This window comes from Rattus norvegicus, chromosome 2 (genome assembly GCF_036323735.1).
Source record: "Rattus norvegicus strain BN/NHsdMcwi chromosome 2, GRCr8, whole genome shotgun sequence".
Taxonomy (NCBI): Eukaryota; Metazoa; Chordata; class Mammalia; order Rodentia; family Muridae; genus Rattus; species Rattus norvegicus.
Window position 1 is genome coordinate 98,487,276 of NC_086020.1, and position 18,437 is coordinate 98,505,712.

The 18,437-nt window shown below is 41.0% G+C and overlaps 1 pseudogene; it reads left to right on the forward strand.

Moving 5' to 3' along the window:
- Positions 1-17,590, forward strand: part of Impdh1-ps1 (inosine monophosphate dehydrogenase 1, pseudogene 1) — a 185,859-nt pseudogene extending 168,269 nt beyond the window's left edge.
- The last annotated feature ends 847 nt before the right edge of the window (positions 17,591-18,437 follow it).

Here is an 18,437-nt window from a genome sequence, read left to right on the forward strand (position 1 = left end):
GTTTTTCCCACTGGCACATTTCCTGACACCCAGGAAACCAGCCAATGGATACACTGTGATACACAATGGATAATGAGTGAACCAGCACCCACCCCCACTGGAAAGGATGTATAGCAGAAAAGGCAGATCCCAGGTTTTCAGTTAGGCATCTGGACATCTCATGCTCATTACTATGGGATGTCTAATAAATTACTCACCTTCTAAGAATTTTAGTTTCCTTTCTTGTAAAATGGATGCAGTAGTAGGTATTTCATGGGTCAGCAGCACGATGGTATCTGCAAAACCCGTTCTATGATGTCAGGCTCCAAATCATTGCTTAGTTTTCTTTGGATTTGATATTTTATCTCTGACTTCACCTGATTTCATAATAATAAGTCTAAAGTTTTGCTAAATGCTTTGATATTGAAGGTGGCAAGGGTTAGATGGCCAGACAACTTTCAAACATCCCTGCTTGACTCATGGATATAAGGCAGTCAGTTTGGTCAGGAGCTCCCTTTCCCAGTGGTATATATTTCCTTCTCTATGAAATTCTTTCCCACATTTAAACATTTATTGTGATTCCTTTAAGAACAGCTGAAGAAGAAACTTGTGTAATAAATAGTTTAAAAAATTTAAAGAGAAGAGTGTATTTAAAAACATTTTTAAAGGATACCAACAATAAATATGTTAAAGTAGATGGGGAAAGGAACATGGGCCCTTGCCCATACAAAGACTGACAGGCAAGTAAAGAATGCTGACATGGGGAGAAGCAGTCTTTTCCAGGGAAGAGTACACCAATGGTTACCCAGGGTCAAACAGCCAGCCCTGAAAACATAATATAAGAGGCATGGTAAAGACTGAGAAGATGTGTGTGTATGTGTGTGTTTATTAATGTTACAACAATTAATGAAAAAAAGATGCAGAGGCCATGCATTTAAAGAAGGAGGAGGAGCATATAGGAGAGAGTCTGGAGAGAAGAATGGGAAAAGAAAATAGAAGGAAATATACTATAATCTCAAAAATTAGAAACAATGTCATTGGATCCTTGAATTACAGACTTCTGACTTACCCTCACCAATGAGTTCTGTCTGTATAGTTCTAATGTGAATTTGCCTTTTGCTGTTTTCCTCATTTCTGGTTTTCATGGAAAGAATATATCCTCCACCAGAGCAAAACCACTCTTTAATCCATTAATCTCTGCTCTTCAAGGTTTAGGACATTAGCCTTGCAATGTACTTAAGACTCTTGTGCTCTAATGATAGCTTCTATTCCAAAGAAATATGTCACAATTTGTCTCATTTCTAGGCAAACAACATCAAAATAGCTATCCCAGTGAAAGAGTCATGACACAGTCTGTCCCAGAGATGTGCTCACTATAACATTAAGGCAACTGGGTTTATTATATTTTTGTCATATTGGAGGTCAAACACATGGCATTGAACAGACAAGAAGACACATTACCACTAAGCTCTTTATTGAGCTTATGAAATTATTTAAGTGAATGGATGTCTCAGTTTTATTCCCCAAGTGTAAATTCCCAGGAAAAGATTCATTACCCTCTCCAAATACAAAGTGCAAAAGGAATAAGAAACTGGCCAAAGTGAAGTTTTTGCCTAGATTGAAGGAGGTATTTGCTTAATACACAGGACGAATATTTAAATGAACAAACACTTAAATAAATAAATCTCGTTCCCCTGTACTAAGGGGAAAAGAAGAGGAGAGAAAACCAAATTTGTTGACCTGCACTTAGGTTTCTGAGATTCTTCCTTTTTTAGCATTCTGTGATGGTTGCTTTTAATGTTAACTTGCCACAAACGATAACCAACAGTAGAGACTGTCAATTGAGAAGTTGTCCTAAATTGATTTAATTGATGTAGAATGACTCAATACAGATATAGGGGGGCCATTCCGATACAGCCCATATCAAGAAGGACACGACAGAAGAAAGCTTAGTCTCTCCTTTGCTCACTTGGACTTTCCTCTCTCCATACAGTTCCTTTATCCTGTTGCTGCCGCTGCTGCCAATTTATTTGCTGATACAAGAACCAGTGTTTCCAGACTTTCTCTGCTGTAGCACTCCAGGGATTCTCTAGGTTTTCAGTGCCAGACTGGGGTTGCCAAAACACCAGCCTTGTGTACTGAAGGTTCTCAACTTCTCAGGTGTGTCTCAGCTACTGTTATTATGTCAAAGTAAGTGAACTCAATGAATAATGTGTAAGTTATGTTCCACCATAGAAGCCTGCCTAGGGCAGATTATCTCAAACATTTACTTTCTTGAAATGATAGATGAGTAACTATGGACCTGTTATGATCTAAGAAGGAGGGATTTGGGGTCGGGGTGTTAAAGTAACAAGGTTAGAAAATTATTACCTAATTACCAATTTTAAACTAAAGCACATAATTTGATTAAACCTTGACTTCACATAGACCAGGTACAGTCTTTAAAACTGGCACTAAGGAGACAGAAGCATGCAGAATTTTGTGCCATACTTATCTACATAGTAAATTCCAGTATAGGCAGGGATAGGGAGAGTAACTCTGTTTAAAACAAACAAACAAACAAAAAAAGGAACATAGCAGCTTTATTTATTTATTTATTTATAACTTATAGGAAATTTTTTTTATTATATTTCCAATGTTATCCCCATTTCCTCCTTCCCTGGTTGGTTGCTATTGTTGTTTTTTTTATGGAGTTGCAAACCCCTTCAGCTCCTTCAGTCCTTTCTCTACCTCCTCCATTTGGTCCTGGTGCTCAGTCCAATGCAAGCATCCTCATCTGTATCAGTAAGGCTCTGGCAGAGACTCTCAGGAGATATCTATATCAGGCTCCCTTCAGCAAACACTTCTTGACATCCCCAATAGTGTCTGAGTTTGGTGACTATATATATGGGATGGATCCCCAGGCGAGGCAGTCTTTGGATGCCTTTTCTTCAGCCTCTGCTCCAAACTTTATAAAGAATTTCCTCCCTTGAGTATTTTGTTCCCCTTATAAAAAGAGACTGGAGAATCCACATTTGGTTCTTCCTTCATGAGCTTCATATGGTCTGTGAACTGTATCTTGGGTTTTGAGCTAATATCCGCTTATTAGTGAGTGCATGCCATATGTGTTCTTTTATGACTGGGTTACTTCACACAGGATGATATTTTCTACTTCATCCATTTACCTAAGAATTTCATGAAGTCATTCTTTTTAATAGCTTAGTAACACCCCACTGTATACATGTACCACATTTCCTATATCAGTTCGTCTGTTTGAGGACATCAGGGTATTTTTTCCAGCTTCTGGCTATTATGAATAATAGCCACATAGTGGAGAATGTGTCCTTGTTATATGTTGGACGAACTTTTGGGTATATGCCCAGGAGTCATAGGTCCACTAGTAGTACTATGTTCAATTTTCTGAGGAACGTCCAGACTGATTTCCAGAGTGGTTATACCAGCTGGGAATCCCTCCAACAATGAAGAAGTGTTCCTATTTCTGCACATCATTGCCAGCATCTGCTGCCACCCGAGTTTTATCTTAGTTATTCTGACTGGAATCTGGTGGAATCTCAGGGTTGTTTTGATTGGATTTCCCAGATGACTAAGAATGTTGAACATTTGTTTAGGTGCTTCTTGGCCATTTGATATTCCTTAGCTGAGAATTCTTTGTTTAGCTTTGTATTCCATTTTTTAATAGGATAATTTGGTTCACTAGAGTCTAGCTTCTTGTGTTTAGTACATATTAGATATTAGCCCGCTATCAGATGTAGAATTGGTCAAGATCTTTTGCCAATCTGTTGGTTGCCATTTTGTTCTATTGACAGTGCCCTTTGCTTTACAGAAGATTTGAAATTTTATGAGGACCCATTTGTTGATTGTTTATGATAGAGCATAAGCCATTGGTATTCTGTCAGGAAAATTTCACCTGTGCCTATGTGTTTGAGACTCTTCCTCACTTTGTCTTCTATTAGTTTCAGTGTATCTGGGTTTATGTGGAGGTCTTGGATCTACTTGGACTTGAGCTTTGTACAATGAGATAAGAATGAATCGATTTGCATTCTTCTACATGCTGACCTCCAGTTTCATCATTTGATGAAAATACTGTCTTGTTTCCATTGGAAGGTTTAGTTCCTTTGTCAAAGATCAAGTGACCATAGGTAGGTGGGTTCATTTCTACGTCTTCAATTCTATTTCATTGATCTACCTGCCTGTGTCTGTACCTATACCATGCAGTTTTAATGACGGTTATTCTGTAATACAGTTTGAGGTTAGGGATGGTGATTCCCTCAGATGTGCTTTTATTGTTGAGAATAGTTTTCGCTATCATTTTTTTTATTAACTTGAGTGTTTCTTATTTACATTTCAAGTGTTATTCCCTTTCCCGGTTTCCGGGCAAACATCCCCCCTAATCCCTCCCCCTCCCCTTCTTGATGGGTGTTCCCCTCCCCATCCTCCCCCCATTGCCGCCCTGCCCCCAACAATCACGTTCACTGGGGGTTCAGTCTTAGCAGGACCAAGGGCTTCCCCTTCCACTGGTGATATTACTAGAATATTCATTGCTACCTATGAGGTCAGAGTCCAGGGTCAGTCCATGTATAGTCCTTAGGTAGTGTCTTAGTCCCTGGAAGCTCTGGCTGCTTGGCATTGTTGTTCATAAGGGGTCTCGAGCTCCATCAAGCTCTTCGAGTTCTTTCTCTGATTCCTTCAACAGGGGTCCCGTTCTCAGTTCAGTGGTTTGCTGCTGGCATTCGCCTCTGTATTTGCTGTATTCTGGCTGTGTCTCTCAGGAGCGATCTACATCTCTGACTCCTGTCGGTCCGCCCTTCTTTGCTTCATCCATCTTGTCTAATTGGATGGCTGTATATGTATGGGCCACATGTGGGGAAGGCTCTGAATGGGTGTTCCTTCTGTGTCTGTTTTAATCTTTGCTTCTCTATTCCCTGCCAAGGGAATTCTTGTTCCCCTTTTAAAGAAGGAGTGAAGCATTCACATTTTGATCATCCTTCTTGAGTTTCATTTGTTCTAGGCATCTAGGGTAATTCAAGCATTTGGGCTAATAGCCACTTATCAATGAGTGCATACCATGTGTGTTTTACAGTGATTGGGTTACCTCACTCAGAATGATATTTTCCAGTTCCAACCATTTGCCTATGAATTTCATAAAGTCATTGTTTTTGATAGCTGAGTAATATTCCATTGTGTAGATGTACCACATTTTCTGTATCCATTCCTCTGTTGAAGGGCATCTGGGTTCTTTCCAGCTTCTGGCTATTATAAATAAGGCTGCTATGAACATAGTGGAGCACGTGTCTTTTTTATATATTGGGGCATCTTTTGGGTATATGCCCAAGAGAGGTATAGCTGGATCCTCAGGCAGTTCAATGTCCAATTTTCTGAGGAACCTCCAGACTGATTTCCAGAATGGTTGTACCAGTCTGCAATCCCACCAACAATGGAGGACTGTTTCTCCTTTTCCACCTCTTCCACAGCATTTGCTGTAACCTGAGTTTTTGATCTTAGCCATTCTCACTGGTGTGAGGTGAAATCTCAGGGTTGTTTTGATTAGCATTTCCCTTATGACTAAAGAAGTTGAACATTTCTTTAGGTGTTCTCAGCCATTAGGCATTCTTCAGCTGTGAATTCTTTGTTTAGCTCTGAACCCCATTTTTCAATAGGGTTATTTGTCTCCCTGTGGTCTAACTTCTTGAGTTCTTTGTATATTTTGGATATAAGGCCTCTATCTGCTGTAGGATTGGTAAAGATCTTTTCCCAATGTGTTGGTTGCTGTTTTGTCCTAACCACAGTGTCCTTTGCCTTACAGAAGCTTTGCAGTTTTATGAGATCCCATTTGTCGATTCTTGGTCTTAGAACATAAGCCATTGGTGTTTTGTACAGGAAATTTTTTCCAGTGCCCATGTGTTCCAGATGCTTCCCTAGTTTTTCTTCTATTAGTTTGAGTGTATCTGGTTTGATGTGGAGGTCCTTTATCCACTTGGACTTAAGCTTTGTACAGTGTGATAAGAATAGTTTGATCTTCCTTCTTCTACATGGTGACCTCCAGTTGAACCAGCACCCTTTGCTGAAAATGCTATCTTGTTTCCATTTGATGGTTTTGGCTCCTTTGTCAAAAATCAAGTGCCCATAGGTGTGTAAGACCCATTTCTGGGTCGTCAATTCTGTTCCATTGGTCTATCTGTCTGTCTCTGTACCAATACCATGCAGTTTTTTTATCACTATTGCTCTGTAATACTGCTTGAGGTCAGGGATAGTGATTCCCCCTGAAGTCCTTTTATTGTTGAGGATAGTTTTAGCTATCCTGGGTTTTTTGTTATTCCAGATGAATTTGCAAATTGTTCTGTCTAACTCTTTGAAGAATTGGACTGGTATTTTGATGGGGATTGCATTGAATCTGTAGATCGCTTTTGGTGAAATGGTCATTTTTACTATATTACTTTTGACAATCCATGAGCATGGGAGATCTTTCCATCTTCGGAGTCTTATTCAATTTCTATCTTCAGAGGCTTGAAGTTCTTACTGTACAGATCTTTTACTTGCTTGGTTAAAGTCACATCGAGGTACTTTATATTATTTGGATCTATAATGAAGGGTGTCGTTTCCCTAATTTCTTTCTCGGCTTGTTTCTCTTTTGTGTAGAGGAAGGCTACTGATTTATTTGAGTTAATTTTATACCCAGCCACTTTGCTGAAGTTGTTTATCTGCTTCAGTAGTTCTCTGGTGGAACTTTTGGGATCACTTAAGTATACTATCATATCATCTGCAAATACTGATATTTTGACTTCTTCTTTTCTTATCTGTATCCCCTTAACCTCCTTTTGTTGTCTGATTCCTCTGGCTAGAACTTCAAGAACTATATTGAATATGTAGGGAGAGAGTGGGCAGCCTTGTCTAGTCCCTGATTTTAGTGGGATTGCTTCAAGTTTCTCTCCATTTATTTTAATGTTAGCAACTGGTTTGCTGTACATGGCTTTTACTATGTTTAAGTATGGGCCTTGAATTCCAATTCTTTCCAGGACTTTTATCATGTAGGGGTGTTGAATTTTGTCAAATGCTTTCTTAGCATCTAATGAAATGATCATGTGGTTTTGTTCTCTCAGTTTGTTTATATACTGGTTCATGTTGATGGTTTTCGGTATATTAAACCATCCCTGCATGCCTGGGATGAAGCCTACTTGATCATGGTGGATGATTGTTTTGATGTGCTCTTGGATTCGGTTTGCCAGAATTTTACTGAGTATTTTTGCGTCGATATTCATAAGGGAAATTGGTCTGAAGTTCTCTTTCTTTGTTGGGTCTTTGTGTGGTTTAGGTATAAGAGTAATTGTGGCTTCATAGAAGGAATTCGGTAGTGCTCCATCTGTTTCAATTTTGTGGAATAGTTTGGATAATATTGGTATGAGGTCTTCTATGAAGGTCTGATAGAATTCTGCACTAAACCCATCTGGACCTGGGCTCTTTTTGTTTGGGAGACCTTTAATGACTCCTTCTATTTCCTTAGGAGTTATGGGGTTGTTTAACTGGTTTATCTGTTCCTGATTTAACTTCGATACCTGGTATCTGTCTAGGAAATTGTCCATTTCCTGAAGATTTTCAAATTTTGTTGAATATAGGTTTTTATAGTAAGATCTGATGATTTTTTGAATTTCCTCTGAATCTGTAGTTATGTCTCCCTTTTCATTTCTGATTTTGTTAATTTGGACGCACTCTCTGTGTCCTCTCGTTAGTCTGGCTAAGGGTTTATCTATCTTGTTGATTTTCTCAAAGAACCAACTTTTGGTTCTGTTGATTCTTTCTATGGTCCTTTTTGTTTCTACTTGGTTGATTTCAGCTCTGAGTTTGATTATTTCCTGCCTTCTACTCCTCCTGCGTGTATTTGCTTCTTTTTGTTCTAGAGCTTTTAGGTGTGCTGTCAAGCTGCTGACATATGCTCTTTCCTGTTTCTTTCTGCAGGCACTCAGCGCTATGAGTTTTCCTCTTAGCACAGCTTTCATTGTGTCCCATAAGTTTGGGTATGTTGTATCTTCATTTTCATTAAATTCTAAAAAGTTTTTAATTTCTTTCTTTATTTCTTCCTTGACCAGGTTATCATTGAGTAGAGCATTGTTCAATTTCCACGTATATGTGGGCATTCTTCCCTTACTGTTATTGAAGACCAGTTTTAGGCCGTGGTGGTCCGATAGCACGCATGGGATTATTTCTATCTTTCTGTTCCTGTTGAGGCCCGTTTTTTGACCAATTATATGGTCAATTTTGGAGAAAGTACCATGAGGAGCTGAGAAGAAGGTATATCCTTTTGCTTTAGGATAGAATGTTCTATAAATATGTGTTAAGTCCATTTGGCTCATGACTTGTCTTACTCTGTCTACATCTCTGTTTAATTTCTGTTTCCATGATCTGTCCATTGATGAGAGTGGGGTGTTGAAATCTCCTATTATTATTGTGTGAGGTGCAATGTGTGTTTTGAGCTTTAGTAAGGTTTCTTTTACGTATGTAGGTGCCCTTGTATTTGGGGCATAGATATTTAGGATTGAGAGTTCATCTTGGTGGATTTTTCCTTTGATGAATATGAAGTGTCCTTCCTTATCTTCTTTGATGATTTTTAGTTGAAAATTGATTTTATTTGATATTAGAATGGCTACTCCAGCTTGCTTCTTCTGACCATTTGCTTGGAAAGTTGTTTTCCAGCCTTTCACTCAGAGGTAATGTCTGTCTTTGTCTCTGAGGTGTGTTTCCTGTAGGCAGCAGAATGCAGGGTCCTCGTTGCGTATACAGTTTGTTAATCTATATTTTTTTATTGGGGAGTTGAGGCCATTGATGTTTAGAGATATTAAGGAATAGTGATTATTGCTTCCTGTTATATTCATATTTGGATATGAGGTTATGTTTTTGTGCTTTTCTTCTCTTTGTTTTGTTCCCAAGACGATTAGTTTCTTGCTTCTTCTAGGGTATAGCTTGCTTCCTTATGTTGGGCTTTACCATTTATTATCCTTTGTAGTGCTGGATTTGTAGAAAGATATTGTGTAAATTTGGTTTTGTCATGGAATATCTTGGTTTCTCCATCTATGTTAATTGAGAGTTTTGCAGCATACAGTAACCTGGGTTGGCATTTGTGTTCTCTTAGGGTCTGTATGACATCTGTCCAGGATCTTCTGGCTTTCATAGTTTCTGGCGAAAAGTCTGGTGTGTTTCTGATAGGTCTGCCTTTATATGTTACTTGACCATTTTCCCTTACTACTTTTAATATTCTTTCTTTATTTTGTGCGTTTGGTGTTTTGACTATTATGTGACAGGAGGTGTTTCTTTTCTGGTCCAATCTATTTGGAGTTCTGTAGGCTTCTTGTATGTCTGTGGGTATCTCTTTTTTTAGGTAAGGGAAGTTTTCTTCTATGATTTTGTTGAAGATATTCACTTGTCCTTTGAGCTGGGATTCTTCACTCTCTTCTATACCTATTATCCTTAGGTTTGATCTTCTCATTGAGTCCTGGATTTCCTGTATGTTTTGGACTAATAGCTTTTTCCGCTTCACATTATCTTTGACAGTTGAGTCAATGATTTCTATGGAATCTCCTGCTCCTGAGATTCTCTCTTCCATCTCTTGTATTCTGTTGTTGAAGCTCGTATCTTCAGTTCCTTGTCTCTTCTTTTGGTTTTCTATATCCAGGCTTGTTTCCATGTGTTCTTTCTTGATTGCTTCTATTTCCATTTTTAATTCCTTCAATTGTTCGATTGTGTTTTCCTGGAATTCTTTCAGGGATTTTTGTGACTCCTCTATGGGCTTCTACTTGTTTATTTATGTTTTCCTGGAATTCTTTCAGGGATTTTTGCGATTCCTCTCTGTAGGCTTCTACTTGTTCTCTAAGGGAGTTCTTCACGTCTTTCATGAAGTCCTCCAGCATCATGATCAAATATGATTTTGAAACTAGATCTTGCTTTTCTGGTGTGTTTGTATATTCTGTGTTTGCTTCAGTGGGAGAATTGGCCTCCGATGATACCATGTAGTCTTGGTTTCTGTTGTTGGGTTCCTGCGCTTGCCTCTCACCATCAGATTATCTCTATTGTTACTTTGTTCTATTATTTCTGACCGTGGCTAGACTGTCCTATAAGCCTGTGTGTCAGGAGTGCTGTAGACCTGTTTTCCTGTTTTCTTTCAGCCAGTTATGGGGACAGAGTGTTCTGTTTTCGGGCGTGTAGTTTTTCTTATCTACAGGTTTTCAGCTGTTCCTGTGGGCCTGTGTCTTGAGTTCACCAGGCAGGTTGCTTGCAGCAGAAAAGTTGGTCTTACCTGTGGTCCCGAGGCTCAAGTTTGCTCGTGGGGTTTTGCTTATGAGGTCGCCGAGTTGGCAGCAACCAGGAAGATCTGCGCCGCCCTTTCCGGGAGCTTCTGTGCACCAGGGTTTCAGATTGCGTTTGGTGTTTTCCTCTGGTGTCAGAGATGTGTGCAGAGTGCAGTCTCTTCTGGTTTCCCAGGTGTGTCTGCCTCTCTGAAGGTTTAGCTCTCCCTCCCACGGGATTTGGGTGCAAAGAACTGTTTATCAGGTCGGTCCCTTCAGGTTCTGACATTGTCTCAGACTCAGTGGATCTGCTGCTCCTGGGCCCTCCTCTACGGAGACCCAGAGGTTGTATACAGTTTCCTCTTGGGCCAGGGATGTGAGCAGGGGTGGGCAGTGTTGGTGTTCTCTTCTGCTCTGCAGCCTCAGGAGTGCCCACCTGACCAGGCGGTGAGGTCTCTCTCCCATGTGGTTTGGGAGCAGAGAGCTGCTGCGGGCAGGGATCCCCCGGTTTGGGACTCCTGCTAAATACTGGAAGTGTCCGGTCCTAGAGGAATTTTGCCTCTATGTGTCCTGAGTTCACCAGGCAGGTAGCTTGCAGCAGAAAAGGTGGTCTTACCTGTGGTCCCGAGGCTCAAGTTTGCTCGTGGGGTGTTGCTTATGAGCTCTCTGCCGTGGCAGCCACCAGGAAGCATTTTTTTTTTTGTTATTCCAAATGAATTTGCAAAATGATCTTTCTAGCTCTATGAAGAAATCAGTTGGAAATTTGATGTGGATTTCATTGAATCTGTAGATTTCTTTCAGCAAGATGGCCATTTTTACTACATTATTCCTGCCATTCCATGAGCATGGGAGATCTTTGTTTTTCTTTTACTGGACATTTTTGTTTATGTTTCAAATATTATTCCCTTTCCAGTTTCTGGGACATAAGCCCACTATCCCCTCCACATCCCCTTCTATAAGTGTGTTCTCCCTATCAACTCCCTTTCCCGCCCCCCTCCCCTGACATTCCCCTACACTGGGGAGTCCAGCCTTGGCAGGACCAAGGGATTCTCCTCCCATTGGTGCACAGCAAGCCCATCCTCTGCTACATATGTAGCTGGAGCCCCGGGTCATTCCATGTGTACTCTTTGGGTACTGGTTTAGTCCCTGGGAGCTCTAGTTGGTTGGCATTGTTTTTCTTACAGGGCTGCAAACCCCTTCAGCTCTTTCAATCCTTTCTCTAATTCCTCCAATGGGGATCCCTTTCTCAGTTCAATAGTTTGCTGCTAGCATTTGCCTTTGTATTTGACATGCTCTGGCTGTGCCGCTCAGGAGAGAGCTAGGTCCTGCTCCTGTCAGCATGGATGTCTTTGCTTCATCAATCTTATCTAGTTTTGGTGGCCATATACATATGCAGTATACCCATGTGGGGAAGTCTCCGAATGGCTGTTCCTCCAGTCTATGCTCCAGCCTTTGACTCCATATCCCCTCCTATGAATATTGTTCCCCCTTTTAAGAAGGAGTGAAGCATCCACCCTTTGGTCATCCTTCTTCCAATTTCTGAGATATTTGATTTCTTTCTTCAGAGACTTGAAGTTCTTGTCATACAGATTTTTCACTTGCTTTGTTAGAGTTATACAAAGGTATTTTTTATTATTTGTGACTATTGTGAAGTGTGTAATTTTCCTAATTTCTTTTTCAGCCTGTTTATCCTTTGAGTAGAGGAATGCTACTGATATTTATTTTTTTTAGTTAACTTTATATCCAGCCACTTTGCTGAAGTTGTTTATCAGCTATAGGATTTCTCTAGTGAAATTTTGGGTGTCACTTAAATATACTATCATATCATCTGTTAATTGTGATATTTTGACTTCTTCCTTTCCAATTTATATCTCTTTGACCTCCACTTATTTTCTGAAGGCTCTGGCTAGACCTTCAAGTACTTTATTGAATAGGTAGAGAGAGAATTGGCAGCCTCCTTTAGTCCTTGATTTTAGTGGGCTTGGTTCAAGTTTCTCTACATTTAGTTTGCTATATATTGCTCTTACTATGTTTAGGTATGGGCCTTGAATTCCTGATCTTTCTAAGGCCTTTGCCATGATGGGGTGTTGAATTTTGTCAAGTGCTTTCTAAGCATCTAATGAGATGATCATGTGGGTTTTTTTTTTTTAGTTTGTTTATATAGTGTATTATGTTGATGGATTTCTGTATATTGAATTATTCCTGCATCCCTGGGATGAAGCCTACTTGATCCTGGTTGATGATCATATTGTTGTGTTTGTGGATTCAGTTGGGAGAATTTTTTTAAGTATTTTTCTATCAATATTCATGTCTGAAGTTCTCTCTCTCTCTCTTTTTTTTTTTTTTGAATTTCCTCAGTTTCTGTTGTTGTGGCTCCCTTTTCCTTTCTGATTTTGTTAATCTGCACACTCTTTGTCCTCTGCTTAATCTGACTGTGGGATTATCTATCTTATTGATTTTCTCAAACAACCAGCTCCTTGTTTTTTGGATTCTTTGTGTAATTGTTTTTGTTTCTACCTGGTTGACTTGGGCTCTAAATTTGGTTATTTCCTGCCTTTTACTCTGCTTTGTTTTTGTTTGTTTGTTTGTTTTTACTGTTGTTGTTCTAGAGCTTTCATGTGTGCTCTGAAGCTTCAACTGTCTGCTCTCTCCAGTTTATTTTGGAGGCACTCAGAGATATGAGTTTTCCCCTCAGCACTGCTTTTATTGTATCCTTTAAGATTGAGTATGTTGTGCCTTCATTTTCATTAAATTCTAAAAAGTCTTTAATTTCTTTATTTCTTCCTTGACAAAGTTGTTATTGAGTAGAACATTGTTCAGCTTTCATGTGTACGTGGGATTTCTGCTGTTTTTATTTTTATTGATGACCAGCCTTTGTCCATGTTGATTTGATAGGATGCATGGGATTATTTCAATCTTCTTGTGTCTCTTGAGGCAAGTTTTGTTACTGATTATATTTTCAATTCTGGAGAAGGTACCATGTGGTCCTGAGAATAAGATATATTCTTTTGTTTTATGATGAACTGTTCTATAGAAGTCTTTAAATCCCTTTGATTCATCCCTTCTTTTAGTTTTACACTGTCTCTGTTTTGTTTCTGATTCCATGATTTGTCAGTTGATGAGATTGTGATGTTGAAGTCTCTCACCTTTATTGTATGCTTTGAACTTTATTAAAGTTTCTTTTATCAATGTGTGTGCCCTTGTATTTGGAGCATAGGTGTTCAGAATGGAGAGTTCATCTTGGTAAAGTTTTTTTCTTTGATGAATATGAATTTTTCTACTTTACCTTTTTTGATAATTTTTAGTTGAAAGTCTATTTTATTCCGTATTAGAATGGCTACTCTACCTTATTTCTTGGGACCATTTGCTTGCATATTTTTCCAGCCCCTTACTCTCAGGTAGTGCCTGTCTTTGTCATTGAGTTGCATTTCCTGTATGTAGCAAAATGCTGGTCCTGTTTATTTATCCAACCTGCTAGTCTATGTTTATTATTTGGGAATTCAGTCCAGTGATGTTAAGAGTTATTAATAGAGATTGTTGTTTCCTGTTATTTTGATTGTTAGAGGTGGAATTATGTTTTTTGCCTGTCTTCTTTTGGATTGGTTGAAAGAAGATAATTTTCTTCCATTTTCTAGGGTGTAGATTCCCTCCCTATGTTGGAGTTTTCTATCTGTTATTCTTTGTAGGGCTGGATTTGTAGAAAGATATTGTATAAATTTGGGTTTGTCATAGAATATTTTTGTTTCTCCATCTATGTTAATTGAGAGGTTTTCTGGATAGAGTAGCCTGGACTGGCATTTGCATTCTCTTACAGTCTGTATTACATCTGTCCAGGATCTTCTAGCTTTCATAGTTTCTGTTGAGAAGTCTGGTGTAATTCTGTCAGATCTGCCTTTATATGTTACTTGACCTTTTTTCCTTACTGCTTTTAATATTCTTTCTTTGTTTTGGGCATTTGGTGTTTTCACAATCATGTGACAGGAAGAATTTCTTTTCTGGTCCAATCTATTTGTGGTTCTGTTGGCTTCTTGTATGTTCATGGGCACCTTGTTCTTTAGGTTAGGGAAGTTTTCTTTTATCATTTTGTTGAAGATGTTTACTGGTGCTTTAAATTGGGAGTCTTCACTCTCTTCTATACCCATTTCTCTTCAGTTGATCTTCTTATTTTGTCCTGGATTTCCTGGATGTTTTGGGTTAAGAGTTTTTAGCATTTTGCATTTTCTTTGACCGTTGTCTCAGTGTTTTCTACGGTATTTCTGCACCTGAGATTCTTGATTCAATCTCTTATATTCTGTTGGTGATGCTTGCATATATGACTAGTGATCTCCTTCTTAAGTTTTCTATCTCCAGAGTTGTCTCCCTTTGTGATTTTTTTATTGCTTCTTTTTCCAATTTTAGATCCTGGATGGTTTTGTTCAATTCCTCCACCTGTTTGGTTATGTTTTCCTGTAACTCTTTAAGGGATTTTTGTGTTTCCTCTATAAGGGATTCTACTTGTTTACCTATGTTGTCCTGTATTTCTTTTTTTTTTTTTTTTGGTTCTTTTTTTCGGAGCTGGGGACCGAACCCAGGGCCTTGCGCTTCCTAGGTAAGCGCTCTACCACTGAGCTAAATCCCCAGCCCAGTCCTGTATTTCTTTAAGGGAGTTATTTATGTTCTTCTTAAAGTCCTCTAATATCATTATGGAATGCGATTTTAACACCAAATTTTGCTTTTTCAGTGTGTTGAGGTATCCAGTACTTGTGATTGGAGAACTGAGTTCTGATATTGCCAAATAGTCTTGGTATCTGTTGATTACATTCTTGCCCTTTCCTTTTGCCATCTGGTTATCCCTGATGTTAGTTTGTCTTGCTGTGTCTGTGGTGTTCGATATACTGGGACCTTTTTGTGTACTGTTAGTTGGAGACTGTAAGGTAGAACAGACCCTGGTAACCTCATTTGAGTCAGTACATTTATCCAGGCAGTGGTCCATTTTTCTACAGTCAACCGTCTTACTCTGACTTGTGATTCTCTTAAAAACAATAAAGGAGCATGGCCTCAGTGTGCGTCAGCAGCAGCAGCAGCAGCAGAGGCAGTGGCAGCGGAGTGACCCGCACGGGTGTTTTTGTCGGGTCACCGTGCCTCCCTACCTGATCAGCGGCGGCACCCGCTACGTTCCCAACGATACGTTCCCAAGGATGGGCTCACCGCGCAGCAGCTCTTCACCAATGCGGAAGGCCTCACCTACCACGATTTCCTGATCCTTCCAGGATTCATAGACTTATGGCAGATGAAGCGGACCTGACATCAGCCCTGACCCGGAAGACCACACTGAAGACACCACTGATCTCGTCTCCCATGGATACTGTGACAGAGGCTGACATGGCCATTGCAATGGCTCTCATGGGAGGAATTGGTTTCATTCACTTTAACTGTACCCCAGAGTTCCAGGCCAATGAAGAGCGGAAGGTCAAGAAGTTTGAGCAAGTCTTCATCACAGACCCTGTGGTCCTGAGCCCTTCACATACCGTGAGTGATGTTTTCAATGCCAAAATACAACATGGCTTCTCTGGTATCCCTATCCCCGCTATGGGCACCATCGGAGCAAGCTGGTGAGCATCGTTACCTCCTGAGACATCGACTTCCTTGCTGAGAAGGACCACACCACCCTCCTCAGTGAGGTGATGACGCCGAGGACCGAGCTGATGGTGGCTCCAGCAGGTGTGACATTGAAAGAGGCAAATGAGATTTTATAGCGCAGCAAGAAGGGAAGCTGCCCATAGTCAACGATCAAGGCGAGCTGGTAGCCATCATTGCACGCACAGACCTGAAAAAGAACAGAGACTACCCTCTGGCCTCCAAGGACTTCCACAAGTATCTGTTGTGTGGGACATCTGTGGACACCCATGAGGATAGCAAATACCATGTGGATCTGCTCACTCAGTCCAGCGCTGACTTCATAGTGCTAGATTCATCCCAGGGGAACTCGGTATATCAGATCGCCATGGTGCGCTATATCAAGCAGAAGTATCCCCACCTCCAAGTGACTGGGGAAACGTAGTGACAGCGGCCCAGGTCAAGAATACTAGTGTGGATGGGCTTCCCGTGTGCCTGGGCTATGGTTCCATCTGCATCACTCAGGAATTGATGGCCTGTGGTCGACCCCAGGGCACTGCTGTCTACAAGGTGGGTGAGTATGCCCGGCGCTTTGGGGTGCTGGTAATAGCTGATGGTGGTATCCAGACCGTGGGCCATGTGGTCAAAGCCCTGGCACTCGGAGCCTCTACAGTGCTGGCTGCTACCACAGAGGCCCCTGGTAAATACTCCTTCTCAGACGGGGGTGAGGCTTAAGAAGTACCAAGACATGGGTTCCCTGGACGCCATGGAGAGGAGCAGCAGCAGCAGCCAGAAGCGATACTTCTGTGAGGGGGACAAAATGAAGATCGCATAGGGTGTCTCAGGCTCCATCCAGGATAAAGGCTGCATTCAGAAGTTTGTGCCCTACCTCATAGCAGGGATCCAGCATGGCTGTCAGTATACTGGGGCCCAAAGCTTGTGTATCCTGCGATCCATGATGTACTCAGGAGAGCTCAAGTTTGAGAAGCAGACCATGTCAGCCCAGATAGAGGGCAGCGTGCATGGCCTAGGCTCTTATGAGAAGTGGGTGTACTGAGGATTGCGGGGAAGACCAAGGCAGTGGAGAGGGCGAATCCCAGGTTTCCACTCCAGGAACAGCCCCCTCCATAACTGAATGGTCCATAGATTTGCACTACAGGTTCCCCAGCTCCTTTCCAGGGAGAGGAGTGGAGTCCCTGAGAGGACTATAGCCCCTCTCTGGGCAATCCCACAGAGTCAGGTAGCCCCCTGTGCCAGGCTGCTCCGTGAGATCTTCTGGGTTCCCCCTTCCTCAGCCACCTGAGCCCAGTCAACCTTGGTTCTCAGGCCCTATGCCTGCCTCAGGTCTTTCTCGCTGCAGCCTGCTCTGGCCCAGTGTCCAACTCTGACCCCTGGGGAAGGTAGACCCTCCTGGCTTCTCCTATAGGGCACATATCTCTTGCTGCCCACTTGCTCCCAGGAAATGGTGCTCTTCTGACCCTGCCTCTGGCCCATCCTTGGAGTGCTGTCCTCTCAGCCATGTGGCACTGTGGGTTTTGGTTCTAGGCCAGGGGGAGGTCTCTGCTCCCTTCCTCTGGCTTGAGGCTCCCATGGGACCTGTTCCTCAGTCTACTTCCCTGTCTCTAAGCCCAGGGAGGGCCCGATGATGACCGCCTACCCTTCATTCCTGACTCACCATTGTCCCCAGGTGTACCGTCCCTGCCGTCTCTTCTCAGCTGCAGATGAAGGCTTTAACTTTGCACACTTTGGGGTCACAATTGTGTCATTATACATTAAATAATCTGAATAAATCAAGGAGTTAACAATGGAAAAGAACAATAAAGAGCCCCATATTTTAATTGCCTCTTTAAATTTTATATTGGTGTCTCTTTCTTGACTCCAACAGATTCCAGATAATAAACTGCTAGTATACTCAAGCCAGACCCAAATACTCCAAAACCTCTGGCTAAACACTTCCAGAGATCACAGTTGTTTTCCTGGAGTTTTATCTATTTCTGGGAACAGATGATGTCAGTCACAGTTAGGTCAATAAAGTTTGCCTGTGAACAAGGAAGGCTTAAGAACAGGTCTTGAGACGAGATGCTACTGAGCAGAGCTGGTAGATTTCGTGCTAGCCAAGTCTCAGGGTTTACTGTGCTGATTGACTGCACTCATATTCGCTTATCCTAGTGTGACTTCAGTATACAAGACGAGTTTATAGATTATTAGTTTTTTTAACTTTTTTCTTTTATTGAGTATTGATTCTTTTCTCTTACGATAAAACCTGATTGTAGTTTCTCCTCCCTCTAGTCCTCCCAGTTTTTTCTCTCCTCCTCCTCCCTATGGATCCACTCCTTTTCTGTATCTCATTGGGGGAAAAAAGGTTTCTAACAGATAGCCACCAAACACAACAAAGTAAAATATAATAAGATAAAGCAAAAGCTGTTATATCAAAGTTTGACATGGAAACACAAGAGAGGGAAAACAATCCCATGAATAAGTACAAGAGTCAGAGAAGTAACCTTTCTAAAAGATAGTAGTTGCATAAAAATAATAATGTAACAGATATATATTCAGAGGGCCTGGTGTGGAGCCATGAAGACCCTGTGCTTT